Here is a 17,641-nt window from a genome sequence, read left to right as displayed (position 1 = left end):
CTGCCCATTCATTTCAATGGGCAGGGGCATTTTGGGATCGCTATTTAGCAGCGCTCCCAAGCCGCCCCAAAGATGCTGCTTGCAGGACTTTTTCTAACGTCCCGCAAGCGCACCGCCCCAGTGTGAAAGCACCCATTGCACAGTTTTCAGGCACCTTTTAAAGGCTATTTCTAGCGCTAAAATGCCTGAAACCTCCCTCAGTTTGAAAGAGGTCTTAGGTGGAAAAATAGCTGGACAAAGTCTGCATCCAATCAGGCAACCGTGGCTGTCAGAAACACAACTGCAGATTTGTCCATCCATGATGTTTAGCATGGGCGGAGGAACAAAATCTTTTTTTTTTTTTATATCCAAAAACTGTTTTAATTTTAAATTAAGTACATAGAGTCCAAAGATCAACAGCAGTCCATATACAGCAGTTATATACAATCCAATATCCATTGGGAACATTACATATTCATCAAAGCCACCATCATCATAGATCTCAAATCCTAAAACCAGAGCCCGTTTCACCTTACAACCGGAGTATAAGTGACTTTGCCTCCCAGCCATAGTCCATTAGTTATTCATTAGGGTATCTGCATTATCCCGCATTTAATCTCAAAAGTCGGTCCATGATCAGGTCCTCCAGGGGAAGCCCCGGTGTCCCCAACCATGGGTCCCATAGCTTCTCAAATTTTCCGATGCACCCACTATGCTGGTAAATAACTTTTTCCATTCTCACTGTATTTCCTACAGCAGTAATCCATTCTTTGACCGTGGGAGGGGAGTCAGACTTCCAATGTAGCAGTATCAGTTTGCGGGCCAGAAAAAGGGTCCTTGTGAGGGCTTCTCTGGTGTGATATTTCCATTCAAGCTCATCTAGAAGATTCAAAAGTCAGTACTTGGGATCTAATGGGACTGGCACCTGAAACACTGTGTTCAGGGTATCAATCACCCCCTTCCAGTATACGTGTAGTTTGGGGCAGCGCCACAACATGTGTATGAAGTCCCCATGATCCCGTTTGCATCTAGTACATGTTTGTGTGGGCAACAATCCCATTTTATGTAGCCTATGGGTTGTGTAATAAACTCTCAAGAGAGGGTATAGTTGTGAAAAAAAGGAATAAGTGGGAAGCGCTAGAGTGAGGTGATAGTCCTAAAAATTAAAATATAAATGGTATATTATATATTTAGAATAATGATTTAATATAGTGAATACCGCTGCACACCAACCTACCTAATTAGACCCAAAAACATCATTACTAAGCGATAAATATTGTGCCTAAATGATAACCAGTGTATACACAAAGTGCTACAATTCCCAAACAGTATTATAATCATATATATCCCATAATAAATCATACAGCATAACATAAAAGTCCATAAGTGAAATAGATCTTGTGTCTGGATCTTGTATTTAAACGGACAGTTATAGTTGTGTCAGCCTTTGTGTCACATTCAAGGAGCATGCGGCACTGTCCGCAGAGCCTCCTCTCACTGTTTTTTGTTTTTGAAAAGCCAGTGGCGTGCAAAACACACCCAAAAACTTCCACCCGGCGCCAATAAAAAGCACACACACATAAAGAGTGAAACACAAAAACGTGCAACGGGTGTTACACTGTCCTCTGCTAGGGAAGGACCTTACCCTGATCCCCGGGGCGTTAGGCTCCAGACGGGGACTGAGGTACTTCACATGGGTCCATCTGGCCAAAACCAGACGAACCCCTGTTCTCTGGAAGGTCTGCCGAAACAGACCCACCCAAATACTAGGTGGGACTCCCCCGAAGGGAGACCCCATGAGAGAGGGCGAACCAGGCCAGAAGGCCTATGTCCACCCCCTTCCAAGACTTTCAGAGTAGGCCCGAGGACCCACACCCTACTCATCACACAGTGACAAACTGTGACAACACCAAACAAAAAAATACAAAAAAGTGACAAACACGGGAATAAAAAAAAAGAAAATGGGGAGAAGGAAGTGGGAGAATGAAAAGTGACCATTGTGTGATACAATGGCCAGCCCTCCGGCCAGGAATACAAATTTCCCCTGGTCCTAGCCAAAAGGCTCAGCCCTAGAGGCAGGTGCAAAAAATGTGTGTTGTGGTGAAGTGACCATGGTGCCATAAATCAAGTGCATAAACACTGTGACTGTACGGCGACCCTGAACTGCCACTTCAGGGGCACATTCACCACTGGCTTTTCGTGCAACCCTGACCACCACCCAGACCACAGCAGCCCCACCCCAGTCAGAAAGGCCTGAAGTTCTGGAAGCTTGGTGAGAGCCCTTTGCCATCGGGCCCACCGTCGCTCCCATCCCTCCTACCTAATTACATTCGGGAAATACTAACCGCTCCCCCGGTGGGAAAGGGGAGCCAGTGTTCTCTTCCGAAAAACTGACCAGAGCTAGAGCTACCCCAATCTAGGCAAGAAGGCCAGGGACCCGACCCTCTGGCCAGACCCAATGGTTCTCCATCCCCATCAGCAGGCTTCCCTTTCGGCTACAAACCGCTCCAGGTTACCTTTACTCCAGCAGGATTTGCATAGCCGCCACCACCCCTAATCCACCTCGCCGTAGATCAGGGACGGAAGCAAGCGCCACCTCCTGGAAACTGATAAGAACAGATACTACACTTGATCTTAGCCAAAAGGCCGAGAAGCCTCCTCCCACTGGTCCTCATCTAGGGGGCCTACGTCCGCTTCCCACTTCCCTTTTACTGTCAGGGGGTGCTTGGTAAAGTACTGGCGGAGCAGTGTACTTTAACTTTGGGAGATAAATCCTTTAGAGGTCTGTGCTGCCTTAAGCTGAGAGAAGAGGGGTACGGAATCCATATGCCACTCAGAGGCGCTAGTCTGGGCCTTGAATGCGTGTCTGGGTTGCATGTAATAAAATTGCATAAATGTTGGTAGCTTATACATCTCCCTCAAAGTTAAGGTCAATAGTTCACCATTATGAATAATTTGTCTCAGATATATAATGGCATATTTCTTCCACCTATGTGCGTGTTGTAGTTTGGCCAGTTCGGGGTAAGATTCGTTCGACCAAATGGTATTGAACTCATTAATGCCTGTCGCCCCCTGAAAATATCTAGATTTGTATTATATTATATATATTATATTTTCTGTATTAAGTTATACATAGGGAAGCTTTTTTGGGGTTTTCCAAAGGCTAATGCCTCAAGGGCAGTTGGAACGGAGTTTCCACCCACTGTATGAAGCATAATACTCTCAGAAGCGCTGGGGATCCTGTCTGTCTGTTCTCCCTCCTCTACCATGGTGCCTATCAAATATTGCACTCTCGATGCTAGATAGTACAGCCAGGGATTTGGTAACGCACGGCCTCCATCGTCCTTAGGAAGTTGCAGATGCTCCAATTTTATCCTAGGGGGCTGACTTTTCCAAATCAACTTGCAAAATATAGAATTTACTATCCTAAAAGTTTTTAGGGGGATTACCACCGGAGAGGTATGGAGCATGTATAGCAGTTGGGGCATAACAATAATTTTAATAAGACTTACTTTGCCTGCAACTGACATACACAAAGCATTCCAAGTCTTAACACGCTATCACAATCTGACCAGAAGAGGTGAGATATTAAGTTGGCTGTATTGCCTGAATTCCCGGGCTCACCCATATCCCCAGATATTTAAAAGAGGTAGCTATTGGGGTATATCCCCCACTAGGTCCCCATGTTGCATTCGTTCATCATCTATCGGCATCAATGTGGATTTGGTCCAGTTAATTTTTAGACCGGAGAACTTCCCAAAGTGAAAGATGGTATCCATCATTTCCCTCAGGGATCCTTCTGTATCGTTCAGCAGAATCATCGTGTCGTCTGCATATAGCATCACTTTCTCCTGCCTTTTTCCGTATCAGAAGCCAGTGATGCCCTGGTTGTCTCTGATCCTGATCGCTAGTGGTTCTATCACCAGGGCAAACAGCAGGGGTGATAAAGGACACCCCTGTCTGGTGCCCCGACCCAAAGCAAAGGGCAGCGACAGTCTACCCGCCTCTCTAATAGCTGCCTGGGAGTGGCGATACAGCAAACGCACCCAGGAGATACACACATCTTCAAAGCCGAATCGTCTCAACGCCTCCCAGAGATATGGCCACTCTATACTGTCAAAGGCTTTCATAGCATCCAATGACAGCAGGGCTCTATGACCCACACTATCAGCTTGGGACTGCATATTAAGAAAAAGCCTTCTAAGGTTTATCGCCATGGATTTGTTGGGCATAAATCCCGTCTGGATGTATAACTGACGTAATGACCTTGTTAAGCCTAAGGGCCAACACTTTACCCAGTATTTTTATGTCTGATTGTAGTAGTGATATTGGCCTGTACAAGGCCAGGTCTGCAGGGTCTTTACCTGGTTTTAATATCAGGCATTTTGCTTCCTGGCTGTGTTAAACACCCCTAGTAATCTGGGTAGCAGTATCTCTGAGTAATGCTTGTAAATCTCCATGGGGATTCCATTGCCCCCTGGAGCCCTACAGTAAGGAAAGGCTGCAACCGCAGCCTACAATTCCTCCAATATAAACGGGGAGTTGAGTTAATTTCTTTGAGATGTAGTCATACTCGGAAATGTGATCTCTGCAAGGTAGCTGGTCAATTCCTCAGATCCATACTCCGAGGCCGGTCGGTATAGTGTCTCCTAATATTCCGCCAGAGTCTTCAGTATCAGATCTGGAGACTGGACAAGCCGCCCACCACCATTCTTTGTTGTTCCAATGACTGGGGACCTCTGCTCTGAATTAACAATTCTAGCTAGGAGTCGGCCCGTTGTCTCCCCCTCTTCAAAAAATGCTGTTTTGGAGAAAAAACTCTTTTTTTTTCCACCAACAAAGCCAGCAGGTGCTCATACATAGATTGAGCCGACTGCCAGGCCTCCCTGGTGGAATCAGTGGGGTCCTGCACATATTTCACCTCAAGGGAGTGCACTTGTAATTCTAAATCACCTCTCAGTGCCTCAGAACGTTTTCTTTACCTTGGTAATCTCAGCACTAAGCATGCCCCTAAGGTAAGCCTTAAATGCCTCCCACTCATTAAGGGTGGAATGCCGGACAGTAAAAAACCTCCGGATGCTCCCCTCTAGTTCCTCAGGAGAGGTAAATAACTAAAGCCAAAAGGCATTAAATTTCCAAGGGGCCCTTGGGAGTGTGGACAGTGGAAGGAATAAAATCTTAATGTGTGTGGCCCAACACAGCGAAATCTGAAAATTCTCCCTTGCCATAAAGCTGTGCCAGTTTTGGTGTAGGGGAGAGATAAAAGTCTCCCCCCACCGACAGATGGCGCTCCTTCATGCTCTGGCAGTGACCTGTCCCTTGGTGTCATCATGTCCAATGCAGGGCGATGGACCCTGCCATTGGTCTTGATGATATCAGGACCTTAGACCACTGGAGCATGGTGTTGCAGGGACAGGTCTAGCTGCACAGAGGAGTGGAAGATCCGATAAGTAAATTTATTTTGCCATACCCCCAAGACCTACACAAGCAGTAAATCCTTGCAATGCGGTGTAGCCCCAGTGCTAGGGGAGTTCTCAGGTTTTCTGGAGTTGGACTTTAGGTAGTCGGTTTTAGAAATTGTTGATAATAAGAACATCAGCTGCTCTCCAAATGCAGGTTATTATTATTATTATAATACAGGATTTATATAGCGCCAACAGTTTACACAGCGCTTTACAATGCAAAGGGAGGCAGTACGATTACAGAAGGAATAAGAGGGCACGGCTCATGGAGCTTACAATCTAAAGGCTTGGAGTTTTTTTTTCCTCTAAATGCTTTTCTAAAATTTAAATCATAAGACTGAAATTTGCATGGACACATTGGCAGCTTGTATAACAGTGTACATTTGCTGTCCCCTCAAAATAACTCAACACACAGCCATTAATGTCTAAACCGCTGGCAACAAAAGTGAGTACACCCCTAAGTGAAAATGTCCAAATTGGGCCCAAAGTGTCAATATTTTGTGTGGCCACCATTATTTTCCAGCACTGCTTTAACCCTCTTGGGCATGGAGTTCACCAGAGCTTCACAGGTTGCCACTGGAGTCCTCTTCTACTCCACCATAATGACATCACAGAGCTGGTGGATGTTAGAGATCATGCACTTCTCCACCATCTGTTTGAGGATGCCCTACAGATGCTCAATAGGGTTTAGGTCTGGAGACATGCTTGGCCATTCCATCACCTTTACCCTCAGCTTCTTTAGCAAGGCCGTGGTCATCTTGGAGGTGTGTTTGGGGTTGCTGCCCTGCAGCCCAGTCTTTGAAGGGAGGGGATCGTGCTCTGCTTCAGTATGTCACAGTACATGTTGGCGTTCATGGGTCCCTCAATGAACTGTAGCTCCCCAGTGCCGGTAGCACTCATGCAGCCCCAGACCATGACACTCCAACCACCATGCTTGACTGTAGGCAAGACATACTTGTCTTTGTACTCCTCACCTGGTTTCCCCCACACACGCTTGACACCATCTGAACCAAATACGTTTATCCTGGTCTCATCAGACCACAGGACATGGTTCCAGTAATCCATGTCCCAAACTGTTTGTGAGCTTTCTTGTGCATCATCTTTAGAAGAGGCTTCCTTCTGGGAAGACAGCCCTGCAGACCCCCCCCCCCCCCCCAACACACACACACACTCCTTCAACCTCTGCAGCAATGCTGGCCACACACTTATATGTATATTTCCCAAAGACAACCTCTGGATATGACACTGGGCGTGTGCACTCAACTTCTTTGGTTGACTATGGTGAGGCCAGTTCTGAGTAGAATCTGTCCTGTTAAACCCCTGTATGGTCTTGGCCACCGTGCTGCAGCTCAGTTTCAGGGTCTTGGCAATCTTCTTATAGCCTAGGCCATCTTTATGTAGAGCAACAATTCTTTTTTTCAGATCCTAAGAGAGTTCTTTGCCATGAGGTGCCATGTTGAACTTTCAGTGACCAGTATGAGAGAGTGAGAGCAATAACACCAAATTTAACACACCTGCTCCCCATTCACACCTGAGACCTTGTAAGACTAATGAGTCACATGACACCGGGGAGGGAAAATGGCTAATTGGGCCCAATTTGGACATTTTCACTTAGGGGGTGTACTCACTTTTGTTGCCAGCAGTTTAGACATTAATAGCTGTATGTTGAGCTATTTTGAGGGACAGCAAACTTACACTGTTATTATACAAGCTGTACACTCACCACGTTACATTGTAGCAAAGTGTCATTTCTTCAGTGTTGTCACATGAAAAGATAGAATAAAATATTTCCAAAAATGTGAGGGGTGTACTCACTTTTGTGAGATACTGTATATCAACCTAAACTGATGAATAAATGTGTTTTTTTAAATATATTTTTTTGGGATATGTATTATAGCAAAAAGTTTTAAAAAAAAATGTTATTTTTTCAAAATTGTCGCTCTTTTTTTGTTTATAGCGCATAAAATAAAAATCGCAGAGGTGATCAAATACCACCAAAAGAAAGCTCTATTTGTGGGAAAAAAAAAGGATGTCAAATTGGTTTGGGTACAACATCGCACAACCGCAAAAAATGGCCTGTTAAGGAAGGGGGCAAATCCTTCCAGGGCTGAAGTGGGTTAGGCCTCATGCACACGAGACGCTGTTAAACGCGTGTTCAGAGGCAGTTGGACACTTTTTTTATCAACTGCCCCTGAACCCATTCAATGTTATCCTATGTGTCCATGTACACAGGCTAGTTTTTTGGCATTTTTAGGCAGTTGCGTTTTAACCTTGTTTTTCCAGAAGCAAAAAAATGGGTTCAGACGCAAACGTTTTCCACGTTTCAGATGCCAAACGCGGCTAAACGCGGGTACCGCGTTTAGCCGCGTTTGCGTTTATAAGTGTTTTTAAAGGAACCCTATTTTTTGGACCAGAAAACACAAAAATATGATGTTAAACTGCAGCAGAGAATGACATTTTCCGACCTGACTTTGGGGTCCCATATCTCAGGGCCACTTGGATTTTGGATAGGGTGTGTCCTATTGGGAAGATTCCCTTTCACTTCCTGTTCCACAGCCAAAACAGGAAGTAATTAGACATCTATCCAAAGTGTGTGTGTGTGGAGGTCCCTGCCTGGCTGTCACCAGAACCGGTGGCCCCATTGAAAGATTTTCTCTCTATTCCTGTTCTGGTGACAACCTAAAATGTGGGATTTTCCTTTAACTCTTGGTAATGGAAATGCTTTTAGTTATACTTCATTCATAACTACGTCAGGTAATTACAACATCTATCCCATCTCTGTCCTGCCAGGCTGTGAGAACTGCGTGTGACCGAGAACAGCACAGAACATACACTGACAGAGGAGGCGGGGTTTACTGGAAGTGTGATTGACGTGCAGCCAATCAAGGCGAGATTAGAGGGGGGCGATGGGCAGCCAGTCATAGCAGACACACAGCAACTAGGCGGGGAGGGTATGAAAAACAGCCAATCAGGGTAAGCGTGGTGCCAGCAGGCGGGAGGAGAGGGACGTGACGAGTTGTGAATCAGAGCGTGTACACAGCGAGTAGGCGGGGCGGAGGGAAATCTTTTTTTTTTTTTTTTGTGTGTTTTGAGGAAGTCACGTGGTGCTCTCCTCCAATTACGTGTAGCGGACTCTTCTGCTCCGCTTTCCCAGCAGTATTACTGAGATGTCCGTCTGAGGGGCTCAGCCTGTAGCGGGAGGCCGCGGGATGTGTATGGAGAGGCCGGGGAGGAGAAAGAGTCCTGGGTGTGGAGTGTGAGCCGGATACGGCCTTCCTCTGGACGAGTCACACCGGATCTGTACTGTGCTGGGGCTCCGCGCTGTGCTGGTGAGTGTGGTGGTCGTGTTCTGTGTCCGAGCCAGGTCTGTGGAGGCCGGTCACACCCTTCTCTATAGGACGGAGAGGAGAGACAGGACTTCTCTATAGTCACAGTGTCTGTGCTCGCATCCTCTTCTCTTCTCTGCCCGTCTCTTCTCTGCCCGTCTCTTCTCTGCCCGTCTCTTCTCTTCTCTGCCCGTCTCTTCCCTTCTCTGCCCGTCTCTTCTCTTCTCTGCCCGTCTCTTCTCTTCTCTGCCCGTCTCTTCCCTTCCCGTCTCTTCTCCTCCCTTCTCTGCCCGTCTCTTCTCTTCCCTTCTCTGCCCGTCTCTTCTTTTCCCTTCTCTGCCCGTCTCTTCTCTTCCCTTCTCTGCCCGTCTCTTCTCTTCCCTTCTCTGCCCGTCTCTTCCCTTCCCTGCCCGTCTCTTCCCTTCCCTGCCCGTCTCTTCCCTTCCCTTCTCTGCCCGTCTCTTCCCTTCTCTGCCCGTCTCTTCCCTTCTCTGCCCGTCTCTTCCCTTCTCTGCCCGTCTCTTCCCTTCTCTGCCCGTCTCTTCTCCTCCCTTCTCTGCCCGTCTCTTCTCCTCCCTTCTCTGCCCGTCTCTTCTCTTCCCTTCTCTGCCCGTCTCTTCTCTTCCCTTCTCTGCCCGTCTCTTCTCTTCCCTTCTCTGCCCGTCTCTTCTCTTCCCTTCTCTGCCCGTCTCTTCTCTTCCCTTCTCTGCCCGTCTCTTCTCTTCCCTTCTCTGCCCGTCTCTTCCCTTCCCTTCTCTGCCCGTCTCTTCCCTTCCCTTCTCTGCCCGTCTCTTCCCTTCCCTTCTCTGCCCGTCTCTTCCCTTCCCTGCCCGTCTCTTCCCTTCCCTGCCCGTCTCTTCCCTTCCCTTCTCTGCCCGTCTCTTCCCTTCTCTGCCCGTCTCTTCCCTTCTCTGCCCGTCTCTTCCCTTCTCTGCCCGTCTCTTCTCTACCCTTCTCTGCCCGTCTCTTCTCTACCCTTCTCTGCCCGTCTATTCTCTTCCCTGCCTGTCACTTCCCTGCCCTTCTCGTCCCTTGACTTCCCTTCTCGTCCTTCCCTTCTCGTCCTTTCCTTCTCGTCCCTTGACTTCCCTGCCCGTCTCTTCCCTGCCCGTCTCTTCCCTGCCCGTCTCTTCCCTGCCCGTCTCTTCCCTGCCCGTCTCTTCCCTGCCCGTCTCTTCCCTGCCCGTCTCTTCCCTTCTCTGCCCGTCTCGTCTCTTCTCTTCCCTTCTCTGCCCGTCTCGTCTCTTCTCTTCCCTTCTCTGCCCGTCTCGTCTCTTCTCTTCCCTTCTCTGCCCGTCTCGTCTCTTCTCTTCTCTGCCCGTCTCGTCTCTTCCCTTCTCTGCCCCGTCTCTTCCCTTCTCTGCCCCGTCTCTTCCCTTCTCTGCCCCGTCTCTTCCCTTCTCTGCCCCGTCTCTTCCCTTCTCTGCCCCGTCTCTTCCCTTCTCTGCCCCGTCTCTTCCCTTCTCTGCCCCGTCTCTTCTCTGCCCGTCTCTTCCCTGCCCTTCTCGTCCCTTGACTTCCCTTCTCGTCCTTCCCTTCTCGTCCTTCCCTTCTCGTCCTGCCCGTCTCTTCCCTGCCCGTCTCTTCCCTGCCCGTCTCTTCTCTTCCCTTCTCTGCCCGTCTCTTCTCTTCCCTTCTCTGCCCGTCTCTTCTCTTCCCTTCTCTGCCCGTCTCTTCTCTTCCCTTCCCTTCCCTTCTCTGCCCGTCTCTTCTCTTCTCTTCTCTGCCCATCTCTTCTCTTCTCTGCCCATCTCTTCTCTTCTCTGCCCATCTCTTCTCTTCTCTGCCCTTCTCTGCCCGTCTCTTCTCTTCCCTTCCCTTCTCTGCCCCGTCTCTTCTCTGCCCATCTCTTCTCTGCCCTTCTCTTCCCGTCTCTTCTCTGCCCGTCTCTTCTCTGCCCGTCTCTTCTCTGCCCGTCTCTTCCCGTCTCTTCCCTGCCCGTCTCTTCCCTGCCCGTCTCTTCCCTGCCCGTGACTTCCCTGCCCGTCCCTTGACTTCCCTGCCCGTCCCTTGACTTCCCTGCCCGTCCCTTGACTTCCCTGCCCGTCCCTTGACTTCCCTTCCCGTCCCTTGACTTCCCTTCCCGTCCCTTGACTTCCCTTCCCGTCCCTTGACTTCCCTTCCCGTCCCTTGACTTCCCTTCCCGTCCCTTGACTTCCCTTCCCGTCCCTTGACTTCCCTTCCCGTCCCTTGACTTCCCTTCCCGTCCCTTGACTTCCCTTCCCTGCCCGTCTCTTCCCTTCCCTGCCCTGCCCGTCTCTTCCCTTCCCTGCCCTGCCCGTCTCTTCCCTGCCCTGCCCTGCCCGTCTCTTCCCTGCCCTGCCCTGCCCGTCTCTTCCCTTCCCTGCCCTGCCCGTTTCTTCCCTTCCCTGCCCTGCCCGTCTCGTCTCTGCCCGTCTCGTCTCTGCCCGTCTCGTCTCTGCCCGTCTCGTCTCTGCCCGTCTCGTCTCTGCCCGTCTCGTCTCTGCCCGTCTCGTCTCTGCCCGTCTCGTCTCTGCCCGTCTCGTCTCTGCCCGTCTCGTCTCTTCCCTTCCCTTCTCTGCCCGTCTCTTCTCTTCCCTTCCCTGCTCTTCCCGTCTCTTCCCTTTCCTTCCCTGCCCGTCTCGTCTCTTCCCTTTCGTTCCCTGCCCGTCTCGTCTCTTCCCTTTCCTTCCCTGCCCGTCTCGTCTCTTCCCTTTCCTTCCCTGCCCGTCTCGTCTCTTCCCTTTCCTTCCCTGCCCGTCTCTTCTCTTCCCTTTCCTTCCCTGCCCGTCTCTTCTCTTCCCTTTCCTTCCCTGCCCGTCTCGTCTCTTCCCTTTCCTTCCCTGCCCGTCTCGTCTCTTCCCTTTCCTTCCCTGCCCGTCTCGTCTCTTCCCTTTCCTTCCCTGCCCGTCTCGTCTCTTCCCTTTCCTTCCCTGCCCGTCTCGTCTCTTCCCTTTCCTTCCCTGCCCGTCTCTTCTCTTCCCTTTCCTTCCCTGCCCGTCTCTTCTCTTCCCTTTCCTTCCCTGCCCGTCTCTTCTCTTCCCTTTCCTTCCCTGCCCGTCTCTTCTCTTCCCTTTCCTTCCCTGCCCGTCTCTTCTCTTCCCTTTCCTTCCCTGCCCGTCTCTTCCCTGCCCGTCTCGTCTCTTCCCTTCCCTTCTCTGCCCGTCTCGTCTTTTCTCGTCTCTGGTCTTGCAACTGTCCTGGTGATTGCTGGAGACTAAGTATGAGCTCCGGCGTGTTTGCACAGCCCACGTGCAGAGCCCACCAGGTAGTCAGTGCTGCGCTAATCACAGGCAGTGAGACATCATCGAGAGATGTCTCGATGCGCGGCTGCAGAGATCGGGAAATGTCTCACCGCTTGTGATTAGCGCAGTGCTGACTTCCTGGCGGGCTCTGCAAGTGGAGTGTGCAAACACATCGGAGCTCATCCTTACTGGAGACGCTGACTCTACCAGTCTGATTATTGACAACCAGCTTAATGGAGAGAAGAAGAAACAACGTTGCCTATAGCAACCGCATGTTTTTAATTGGCTGCAAGAGGAGCTGGGGCTGACCTGTCAATGCAGTATTGTATTATTGTTGGCTGGTGGTGTGTTTTATTACAGATAGATGTGCTGGTGGTTTGTGTTCTAAACTGATCAGGGATGTGGAAAGGAGAGGCAGTTTATGGCAATAAAAGGTATTCCCACCCCCTCCATTATCTTTATGTAAACTGTAACAATAAACATCTCTTATTTGCTCCTCCCCCTGTTAGAGAGGAGAGGGAAATGTTGTGTAGTCCTAACACACTAGAGTGACAACACTGCTCAGTATGGGTGTCACCTTAACACAGGAGGTGAGTTAATGGCAGAATTACCAGATTAACCCCTTCATGATGAAAGGGTTAAACAAATCCTAACACCTAAACTAGGGCTGCAACTAACGATTATTTTCATAATCGATTAGTTGGCCAATTATTGTTTCGATTATTCGATTAATAACCTTAAAAAAAGTGTGGTGTATAATTTAGTTTAATATGTAAAGTTTAAAATGTATTCCTAAATATCTCAATGCAGTGTTAAATATAAACTTTATGGTTAGGGAGCAAAAGCTCTAATCCACTCTGAGAATAAGACAGAGGAGATATACTGTATATACAATCAGAAGAGATATACTGTATATACTATTAGAGGATATATATCATTAAAGGGTGAATCTGGTAAATATCATCAGACTCGGAGATCAATTTTTAAAAATTTTTTTTGTTTTTTAAATAATGTCTTCCGTCAAAAAAAAAAAAATGTCATTTTAAGAATGTTCGTTCAATTTTCGAATCGTTAGTGGGATCAAATTGACATTCATTTTCAAGCATGGTGACTGGAAAATTTAGAAATAATAGAAAACTTCTTGCTGAAAGGAATTTTCAGACAGTGTATTTGGTTTTCGTTTAGAAATTACATTCATTTTAAAAACAGAATGTTAAAAACAAATTAAAACTTCAAACATTCTTTCATTCAGCGAATGTACAAAGATTTTTCGTCTGAATATTCTCATCTGAAAATTGATCGGTGTGGCCAGCATAAGGCTCAGTACACACCTATGCAGTTTGCTTTTGATCTCTTTCTGCAGTGCTTTTTGCTGTGCGTTTTGATTTTTGCACACTTGATTTTGATGCGATTTGCATTTTTTTTTTGGACAATTTGTTGTTGGGCAAATTAAAAAACACAAATTGCTGCAAAAATGCTTTTTAGCAGCTTCTCCATTGAAGTATATTGAACCAAAAAAGCACTGTTTTGTGTTTAAAAAAAAAAGGTCCTGACCCTTTCCAAATACGCAGCAGCTAAAAAAAGCGTAGATGTGAACGTGTCCCATAGGAAACCATGTAAATGAACTGTAGTCCGTTTCTGCAAAAAGCACCAAAATCACATATATGTGAACCGGGTCTAAGACGTTTAGTAACATAATGGGGTTAAAAAAAAATAAAATTAGCCCTTTAGATAATCAGTACTGTAAGTTGTTCCTTTTTTTACTGTAGAACTGTGAAAATAATATTTACAGTAACAATTATTTGCTCTTTTTGTGCTATAAAGAGCTCATTTTAGTTTTTTTTAACCCCATTATGTTACTGGCCGATTTATCGATTATGGAAATAATAATCGATTAATTTCATAATCGATTAGTTGTCAATTCATCGATTAGTTGTTTCAGCCCTAACCTAAACCCAGTTTTGCAAATTTTGACCTGTGTTATTAGAACTTATCACTGGAACTACTTGGTCCATCCAGATGGATTATACAGCATATTTTTTTGGACAAATTTGGCTTTCATTTGTTGGCAATGGTGATGGATGTCTCTTTTTATCAAAGGAAAACTGGAACACAATAGTAAAGTCATGTTTTTGGTTTTACAATGTAGCCGTGGATATATCTTGTTATTATCAGAGTAGTAATCCCTACTCTTTGGGCAGAAAACCGTACTAATGAAAAGAAAATCGGACGTTGTGGTCACATCAGGCAAAAATTTTGGCGCCTGCACATCCAGTTTTTGTCTGACGAAATTGACGTAATTGGTTGTCAAAAGCAGCATACTAACGATCAAAAAATCGGCAGCTCATTTATTGGACGAAATTTAACTTCAGATTTTCTGACCGTATGTACAGGTCTTTGGAGCCAGCGGGGAATGGATGCAGCATCCACCTAGGTAAGTATTTCTAACAAAACCCCAAATTTCTAATTTAACTGGTAATTGCCTGGTCATGCAATGCTCTACCCAATCCAAATTCTACCCAATCCAATCCACATTTTTAAATAGAAATAGCTTTCTTTTGGTGCTATTTGCTTACGATTGGCTTTTTTATTTGGGATATAAACGATAAAAGAGTGAGAAAAAATTTTTTTTTGGGGGGGGGGGGGCGCATGTTTTTACTTTAATCAAATTTCTTTAACTTTTGGCCAAAATATTCTGCTACATGTCTGAAAAACAAAAAATCTCAAGTGTATATTGATTTGCGTTTTGTTTTTTGTTTTTTTTATAGCACATATATACTGTAATTTTTATTATTTTTTATACTACTAGTGCGATCAGCGACCTATAATGGGATTGGCAGTCTGACCCAGGGGGGGGTTGGGGTTTGTGTGTAAGTGACTAACTGACATCACCAGTGACATTAATACAGTGATGATATTATACACTGTCACTGTACTGCTGACACTGGCTGGCGCCATAAACCCGGAAGCAGGCGGCTACATCTGTTTGCCTGTGTGGGCCGTCCGCCAGGCAGTACACGGCGGGTGGGCGGTCTGCAATTGGTTATCAGGGAATGTCTAATGTAAACTGTGTTATTGCCAATTGGCTCAGCAAATTTGAGGCGTGAATTAATATCTCCCATTTGCTGGCCTTTACATCCATGTGCATTGGAGGATTTTATTGTCCATACGGACCGCTTTTCAGGGGATTATTTATTTGGACATCTGTGTTACAGCCCAACTGCAGGCGCACTTGCCTTCACATATTTCCAGCAGACAAACATTCTTGTCTTTGGAAGGAGCCTGCGGTCATACAGGTATACTTCTATCATCTGCAAATCAGATTAGGGCTCGTTCACGCTGCCTGCATGCTAAATGGTTTATTATAGTGTTCAGCATTCAGGCAACTTTCTGTTTTTGGCTGCAGTGAGGCAAGTGGTGTGTTGTTCGCTTCAATGCATCTCACTTTTACTATTTTCTTTTAAACATTACTTGTGCACAGAGTGCGTTGCGCTGCTGCGCAGTGACATGCTGTGTCTACCTGTGCGCTGCAGTAAAACGCTATGTTTGCATTTTACTGTAACTATACTGCACCGCACCTCTGGCCTGCGTTGCAGTTCGAACAGGGGACACCGTTGTTTTCTATGTGCCCTAAGATGATTGGCAGTTACCCAGTGGAGAAAATTGCCAGTCACTGTACTATGTGTGAACAAGCATGGAGGAAGTATATGGGGAGCTGGCTGCTCTGGATGTAAGTGCCGCAAGTCGCAAGTGTGTCGCCTTTATAATTCATAAGGGAGATCTGGAAATTGGCATCAGAGCAGGGAGAGAGCTTTCAGATGTTAACACTGTACTGTTTGCCCCGATGGCCAGCCACAGTGATAAAAAAATGTACAGAGCCAGTCTGATCAGCTCTGTGCTTTTAGGCGCAGTTCACACTAGTGCGATGCAGGAACCGACGCAATTCCTGTGCGGGTTCCCACATCACATTTGACTCGCAGGCAGTTCGGGCAGGCCACACCCACCGAGTGGTGCCAGAACACCGGCCCGATCTATGCCCGCCGAGGAACTCCAGAAATACACAGCCACCACCACTCTGTTGTCTTAAAACATATGGCGGTAATGAAGGATTTGAAGGATTGCCTTCTGTATTTGTCAGTTGTGAATACAACAGTGACACAAAGCCCCATACACACTATTAGATTTTCTGCAGATTTTTGACTTCAGATTTGCCAAAACCATCTAGTGCAAGGGCCTGCCTGATTGCATCCAAATTGAAACTCTTAAGGCCCATACACACGATCGGACTTTCCGACACGAAATGTTTCGATGTCAGGCTATTGGCAAAAAGTCCGACCGTGTGTATGCTCCATCGGACAATTGTTGTCGGACTTTCCACCAACAAATGTTGGCTAGCAGGTTTTCAAATTTTCCGCCAACAAATGTGTGTTGTCGGATTTTCCGAGCGTGTGTACACAAGTCCGTCGGACAAAAGTCCAAAGTACAAACATGCATGCTCGGAAGCAGAAGCGGTCGGTCTTGTAAAATGGCGTTTGTAATGGAGAATTAACATTCGTGACGTGGCAAATTATGAAATCTCCAAATGCAGCTCACAATTCTCTTCTTCTTTAATGGGATAATAATGAAGCTGCTTTGCTGGTGATAATGATGGAGTTATTCCAAATGAGTTTTCAAAGGCTTTTTTTTTCTAGTGATATCAAGAATAATATTATTATGCCTTTTTTAATTTTTTTTTTTTTTTATTTGGGCAAATTACCACAACACCACTATCCGTAGTTTTTAAGATCAAAGATACAACTATGTTGGTGTCCCTTGTTAATTTTTATATTGTATTTTTTTTTAAATGTAACTGCCTACTCCCAAACTGTCATTTGAAGTAAAACACATAGCCAAGTATTCTACACATTTTTTTTTTATTGTGGATTAAAAAAAAAAAAAAAAAATTAGACATGCTATCTGCCAATAGAACTTAACCGAAAAGTGCATTCTATGCATCCAAAAATATAGAAAATATGCCAAATCAAATCATTATTCAACCAAAAAAATAATGTCAAAGCAATATCTCCAAGGCCAATAATAAATAACACGTTATCTCCTCCGATTCCACAACATGTCTGGTTGACGAACGGCCGTTCAGAAACGAACTGTAAAGCGCAAAATGAAAAACGCGAAAAGAAAAGCGTGAATCAACACTCGCCAAACTTCTACTAACATGAAATTAGCAGAAGGAGTGGCGCTAAAGAGCTGAAAAACCACTTAGTACGTCATTACGTTCGTAATTGTTGGCCAACAATTGTGTGGACGTGTGTATGCAAGATACGTTTCAGCCAACGCCCTTCGGACAAAATTCCACGGTTTTTGTTGGCCAACAGTACGATCGTGTGCACGAGGCATTAAGGTTTGACCTCATATTATATGGTTTTGGTAAATCTGAAGGCATAAATCTGCAGAAAATCTAATGGTGTGTATGGGGTCTTAGAAATACATAATAGTCACTGCCCAACAATATTTGTCACCTAATACTGGACGATTTTACGTCTTTCATGCAGATTTTTCTGACTGGGCAGTTATATGTACAAATTCAGTTGTTATATAGACCTCATCTCTACAGGTTTTCCTGGGAAATGCTGTAACGTGGGTCTCTTTTGTTGTACAGAGATCAGATTTT

The 17,641-nt window shown here is 46.3% G+C and overlaps 1 protein-coding gene and 1 pseudogene across 2 annotated transcripts in view; one reads left to right on the top strand and one right to left on the bottom strand.

Annotated features, from left to right (window-relative positions):
* Nucleotides 1-2,507: 2,507 nt before the first annotated feature.
* On the bottom strand, nucleotides 2,508-2,637 carry LOC141124420 (U2 spliceosomal RNA; annotated as a pseudogene).
* Nucleotides 2,638-8,513: 5,876 nt separating this feature from the next.
* IL6ST (interleukin 6 cytokine family signal transducer) overlaps nucleotides 8,514-17,641 on the top strand; it is a 101,871-nt gene continuing 92,743 nt past the window's right edge. Inside the window, exon 1 of one of the 2 annotated variants that reach the window (XM_073622841.1) lies at nucleotides 8,514-8,770. The gene's annotated coding sequence lies outside the window, so the exon portion shown is untranslated. The remainder of the gene's footprint in view (nucleotides 8,771-17,641) is intronic. The other variant, XM_073622850.1, reaches the window with a different exon arrangement.

This window comes from Aquarana catesbeiana, linkage group LG01, assembly GCF_042186555.1.
Source record: "Aquarana catesbeiana isolate 2022-GZ linkage group LG01, ASM4218655v1, whole genome shotgun sequence".
NCBI classification, from domain to species: Eukaryota; Metazoa; Chordata; class Amphibia; order Anura; family Ranidae; genus Aquarana; species Aquarana catesbeiana.
The sequence above is the reverse complement of the archived record's forward strand: the minus strand, read 5'-3'. Positions and strand labels throughout refer to the sequence as shown.